This window comes from Cibotium barometz, chromosome 3, assembly GCF_041138505.1.
Source record: "Cibotium barometz isolate CiBa-2024 chromosome 3, ASM4113850v1, whole genome shotgun sequence".
Lineage (NCBI taxonomy): Eukaryota > Viridiplantae > Streptophyta > Polypodiopsida > Cyatheales > Cibotiaceae > Cibotium > Cibotium barometz.
In genome coordinates this window covers 47,650,910-47,657,344 of record NC_141048.1, presented here as the reverse complement: position 1 = coordinate 47,657,344, position 6,435 = coordinate 47,650,910, and positions in this window count along the sequence as shown.

Here is a 6,435-nt window from a genome sequence, read left to right as displayed (position 1 = left end):
TGAGAGAGAGAGAGAGAGAGATGGTTGTAGAGAGGGAATAGTTCTTTTCTGGAACCTTGGTCGGCCGCAGCAATGCGCAGGTGCAATACTACTATGTATGTAAAAGAGAAGACAAAAGACATTATATATAAGATACACTTATTTAAGAGTGAACACACCTCAAAGATGACCATAGCCAAGGGTAAAGGATCTAACAAAGTCTAGTTACTGCTTCCTTATTAGGAAAACCCCTATTTGTCCCCTCTAATTTAGCTATGGGTAAAGGATCTAACAAAGTCTAGTTGCTGCTTCCTTAGGAAAACCCCTATTTGTCCCCTCTAATTTAGCTATGGGTAAAGGATCTAACAAAGTCTGCATTTCTTGGAATACTAATGTAACTCCGCCTAAACATCTTGATGTTCAGTTGGGTGGTCTGGGGGTTTTACGTCTGTCGATTGTCTTTGGGACATTTTTTGGGGCTTGTTTTCACTGTAATAAATTTGGTCATTTTGCATGTTCATGTCCGACCAAACTTGTCTCCCCTTCTCCTCAGAAAATGCCTGGAGTCAGTCCCGCTAATTCTGATACGGCTAAGGACAAAGGTAATGATTCATTGGGAGATACTGTCCAAGCTCCACCTACAGGAAGTGTTAACACTCCTCAAAATGATAATCTGCAACTTGCTGAGCAGGTGATTCAACGGAATGTGTTGTTTCAACTCATAGGGATTCTCCTTCTTGACTCCATACTACAGCTGTTCAACATCATGTTCACGTATCTCCTAACATATATGCAGCATTGCAATCATGTGAATAAGATTCAATGGATGTATAGATTCAAAAGGAATTGGAATCATGAGATAAGCATGAACAAGGGCTTCTGCAATCTCAACTGCAAGTTCTGGAACTGGAGGACTTAATGTAGAAATGTTGCATAATATTCATAGTTTGAATGGGTTAACTTTCAAGGATAACTTGGAATGTAAAGGGTATAAAAGGGAAACAAAAGTATGACTTATTTTGGTCTTATGTGGCTAAAAACCCTGATGTGATGGTTTGGGGTATTCAGGAACATAATCTTTTTGATAGAAAGACAAACAAGAAACAACTTTTTGCTAGGATCATAGTTTTCTATGGGAGACTACCTAATACTTTTAGCGGGGTTGCTTAGCGGGGTTGCTACAATTGTACATAGGGATCTTCATCCTACTATTGTTGCGAATCACCCCTCTCGAAGAGCTTTAGTGTTGGAAATTACTTGGGATCACCAACAGTTGTGGATCATTAATATTTATGCTCCAAATCTTTCCAAAGAAAGAAGGTAGTTGTGGCAATGGTTGGATAGTTTGCAAGGGAACGTACCCTGCTTATTTTTTGGGGATTTTAATATGGTTGAAACACTTAGAGATAGAAGTGGATCCTCATCTCTATTGTTGGGTTCTAAGAAGAGACACTGGGATCATTTGGTAGAAAAGAAGGTCTCACTGATGCATGGTATCTTGGTGATTGGGCATCCCTGCCAAGGCGCACTTACTTCAAGCCTGCAATATGCCTCAACCTCCTCAAGACTTGATAGAGTATATTTTTCTCATGGAGCTGATTGGGTTCCTCACACTCTTATGTTGAGTGTCTGGAGAGACTGATTCTGTTATTTCGGATCATTATCCATTATTTTGGGACTTTGGTGATTCTGATGGTACAGGGTTAAGACCACATGGCAAGACCAGACTTTTGATTGTAAACTCTGATTTTCTTTTAGATTATAAATTTCAACATCAAATTAGGATACATGCTCAAGCCTTGTCTATTGTTGTTGCTTATCATTCCCCCTCAGTTTGTGTGTGTAGTTCAGCAAACCATTAGATCTACTGGTCGGAGGGTTGCTGCTCAAAACAGGCTCATTGAAAGGAAAGCAGAATAGGAATTGGGGTTGTTACTTCAAAAGCAACAGTCTTCATGTCTTTCTAATATGGAATTGCAGTCTTTGGAGCATATCAAGCAATAGATTCATAAGTTTGAACTATCAAGGGTTCAAAAAGGAAGAATTTTATCACGTCAACAGTTCTTTTCTAGTCAAGATGCTCCTTCCAAATTTTTATTCAAATCTTTGAAGGCAGAGGAAAAGAGATTGCATGCTTTCTATCAAGCATTCTAATGGAGAAGTGATTCGTGATCCAAATGAAATGGCTCAGGCTTGGCTCAATCACTTAAGCTCATCTATTGGTGGCTTGGCTGAGGATGCATCTGCAGATAGGTGGCTTGCTCAAGCACGTAACTAAACTGGTTGACCAAGATCAAGCTAATTGGTTAGAGCACCCGTTATAGGTTGAAGAATGTTATGAGGCATTAACTCATCTTGGAAAGGATAAAGCCCCTGGTTGGGATGGTTTGACTGTTGAGTTCTTGTTAAAATTCTAGGAGCTTTTGGCTACACCGATTTCTTATATGCTGAATAGTGCTTTTAGCTTTGGTAAACTTGAATTTTCCATCAAAAAGGGCTTAATCAGACTGATTCCCAAACAAGTGGCAGCTTCCTCCTTTCAACACTGGAGACCTATTTCGATGATGTCTATTTTGCAGCTAGGTTATCTCCGGTGTTAGCCAAAGTAGTTTCACAACATCAGCATGGTTTCATCAAAGGAAGGTCAATTTATGATAACATCTATGCGGCCTTGTTGGGCTATGAGGTGGCCCACAAAACTACTCAAAAGTGTGTTCTCTTATAGCTTGACCTAGAGAAGGCTTCTGATAGGGTTCAATGGTCTTTTCTCTCTGCTGTGTTGACTAAGCTTGGGTTTGGTCAAAGGATTGTAAACATAATTTTGGTCTTATGCAAAGGTGCATCATCTGCTCTATTGCTAAATGGCATAATGGTTGGTGAATTTGATCACAAGAGATCTATCCATCAAGGCGACACACTTGCCCCTCTGTTGTTTGCTGTGGTGACTCACTCTCTCATTTTGGCCTTAGAGAATGCAGCCGAATTGGGTAGTATTCAGGGGTTGAAATTCTCAAACAACTTTTGATCAAGTGTTTTGCTGATGATTCTTTATTGTTTTTACAAGCTACTGCTCAGAATGTACGGGAAGCATTAAAATTAGTGGAAATGTTTGGCAAAGCCTTTGGGTCCAAGTGTAACATTTTTAAGTTCAGAATGATATCTCTTTCAGAAGATGACTCTTTTGATGTTTCATGTTGGGATGGTAATGTAGTCTCCAAGGGCACAATATTCATACATTTAGGGGCACCTCTTGAGGTTCAAGTGACTAACAACCAGCTAGTGTAGTGGGCGTTGCAGAGAATAAAATTTAGAAATGGTCTTTTCATTTCCTCAGTCTTGCTGGAAGGGTCAAGGTGATTAATTCCATTTTATTGCCTTATATTCAGTTCTATTATCCCTTGGTTCACTTCACGAAGGTTCATTGGAAAGAAATTCTTTCAAAGGTTAGGGCATTTCTTTGGAGGAGATCTTCTACTAAAAGACATGTGGCTTGGATGGCTTGCGATAGGGTAACTAGACCTAAGAGATTTGCTGGCCTAGGTATTCTTCATGCTCAAACTCACTGTATAGCTATGAATACAAAGTTTTTTGCCTCTTTTACGCAACAAGTTCAGATTTGGTCTATCATGTTGAAATCTTTGGTTGAATCAACAGTTATTCGTGCGTTGAAGGTGGTAGATGGAAACCTTTGTCATGGTTTAATATGGTGGTGTCATGGGCTCCTGTTCACTTGAAAGCATCACCCTTTGCCCAGTTTCTGATTGACGTGGAAACAACTCGTTCATTTGCTCGTCTGGGATGGTTCCCCAAGGACTTCTAGTAACTCTTTGTTTTTCTGGAGTCTTTGGTGGGGACCTTTCTTTCCTTCCCCTCTGTTATATCTGGATATTAAATTAGCTAGAGTTATACACAACAAAGTAATTCAAACTTTGATTGGAATGGTCCTTTACTTGGCTGGAGAGATCCTTATTAGCTGAAAGCGATGTATGCCTTGTCCTTTACTTGGCTGGAGAGATCCTTATTAGCTGAAAGCGATGTATGCCTTGTCTTCTATTCAGGCTAACTTTATGATTCAAATCATGGACAAGGTTGTCCACTTACTTGCCAATACTCAGTATCTTTTGAGTTCTTTGGTATTTGATTGGCACTGGGCTTCTGGTCGTCCTTTTAGTGCTCCAAAGTCCAAGTCTTTGTATGATATTTTAATCTCATCACCGGATTGGCATACTCCATTGAAACGTATGTGGAAAGTCAAATGGTCCTCTGGTTTCTAGCAAACAACAATTTCATACTTTATGGAACACAAGGCTACCCAGCAGGGTCACTTGTTTTTTATGGAAAGTCATAACTGGTGCAATTCCTACATGAGTAAAAATGGCAGAAAGGAATATGGCATCCAATGTGCCATAGATGCTTTGCAGCTAAGGAATCTATGTTACATTTATTTTGGCATTGTCCTCCTCTCAGGTCTTTTTGGGTACAGATGTCAAGGTGGCTTATGGGCTAGTTAGGTATCAGGGCTCATTGGCCCAATTGGTTGATTGGATTTCTTTGTGTTTCAACTCCAGAATAGCTAGTTGCTTTCATAGCCTATAGATATGTATGTTTATGGGAGATTTGGTGTTCCAGGAACTCTTTGTTGTATGCTAGTGGTCAATCTCAATCATTGATAGTGAAGGATGTACAGCGGCAATCGATTGTTTTCATTTTGGATTATTTACACTCTCAGTCTTCTGTGGGTCGGTTACATTCACTCAGCCAAGGTGGTGGCTGATTCATTTTTTTTACATGCATAGGAGGTGATTTTACGTGGCTAGGACCTGCTGGAGTACTTTTTATTTCTCTCACCATACATCCAACAAAGTTGAGATTTTGATATATGGCTCAAGTAGCTTACTCTGTTGCCTTTTTGCTTGGGAATCTTTGCTGGTGTTTTTGGTTTCCATACGGTCAATGTATAAAGACTACATTGACCGTATGTATAAAGACTACATCATATGTATCTCCTACTTCTCCGGTATTATCAAGGATGGTGTATGTATATCTGCAGTTGGTTTGCTTGAGGCGTTCCACTCCACGCCTATCTTTTTCTTCTACACAGTAACATTGTATATATCATGATCTTGAAGTTTTAGTTGATTACTCCCCCCCCCTTGTATCTCTTACTTTTATATTACTTTTAATAATATTAAAGCTACTCTCTATTTCCACTAAAAAAAAGAGTGAACACATCTCATCTTGCATCCGCACGTATTAAAATTTAATATTAATTAAAAATATGTGTTTATTTATTTTATAAATACACATGTATATATAGGTATACGTCTAAATATAATAGAAATTTAAAATTTAAAATTAATTAAAAATATGTGTTTATTTATTTTATAAATGCACATGTATATATAGGTATACGTCTCTAAATATAATAAAATATAATATTATAGATAATATATATTTACATGTGGGTGTGTGTGTGTGTGTGTGTGTGAGAGAGAGAGAGAGAGAGAGAGAGAGAGAGAGAGAGAGAGAGAGAGTTTCTATATGTGGGAGAGAGTGTGTGTGTGTGTGTGTGTGTGAGAGAGAGAGAGAGAGAGAGAGAGAGAGAGAGAGAGAGAGAGTATCTATATGTGGGAGAGTGTGTGTGAGAAGAGAGATAGCGTGTGTGTGTGTGTGTGTGTGTGTGTGTGTGTGTGTGGAGAGAGAGAGAGAGAGAGAGAGAGAGAGAGAGAGAGAGAGAGACATTACATGTAAGATGCATTTATTTGAGACTAAGCACACCTCACTACTTATCCATACCATTAAAATTTAATTAATTAAAATTATATATATGTGTGTAAATCCATTTTAGTGCGTGTGCGTGCGTGTGTTTGTGTGTGTGTGTGTGTGTGTGTGTGTGTGTGAGAGAGAGAGAGAGAGAGAGAGAGAGAGAGAGAGAGAGGGGTAGAGAATTTCTACATAAGAGATAGTTTGTGTGGGAGGAGAGATTGTGCGTTTGCATTAGTGTATATGCGATGTGTACATATTTGTGTGAGAGAGAGCGTGAGCGAGTGAGAGAGTGAGAGTGAGAGAGTATATGCATGCATGTGCGTACATTTGCATCTATGTGTAGAATGTGCTTGAGAGAGAGTGAGATGGGTCAGATCTGGAGAGAGAGAGAGAGAGAGAGAGAGAGAGAGAGAGAGAGGGTTAGAGAATTTTTACATAAGAGATAGTTTGTGTGGGAGGAGAGATTGTGCATTTGCATTAGTGCATATGCGGTGTGTACATATTTGTGTGAGAGAGAGCGTGAGAGAGTGAGAGAGTGAGAGTGAGAGAGTATATGCATGCATGTGCGTACATTTGCATCTATGTGTAGAATGTGCTTGAGAGAGAGTGAGATGGGTCAGATCTGGAGAGAGAGAGAGAGAGAGAGAGAGAGAGAGAGAGAGAGAGAGAGAGAGAGAGAGAGAGAGAGAG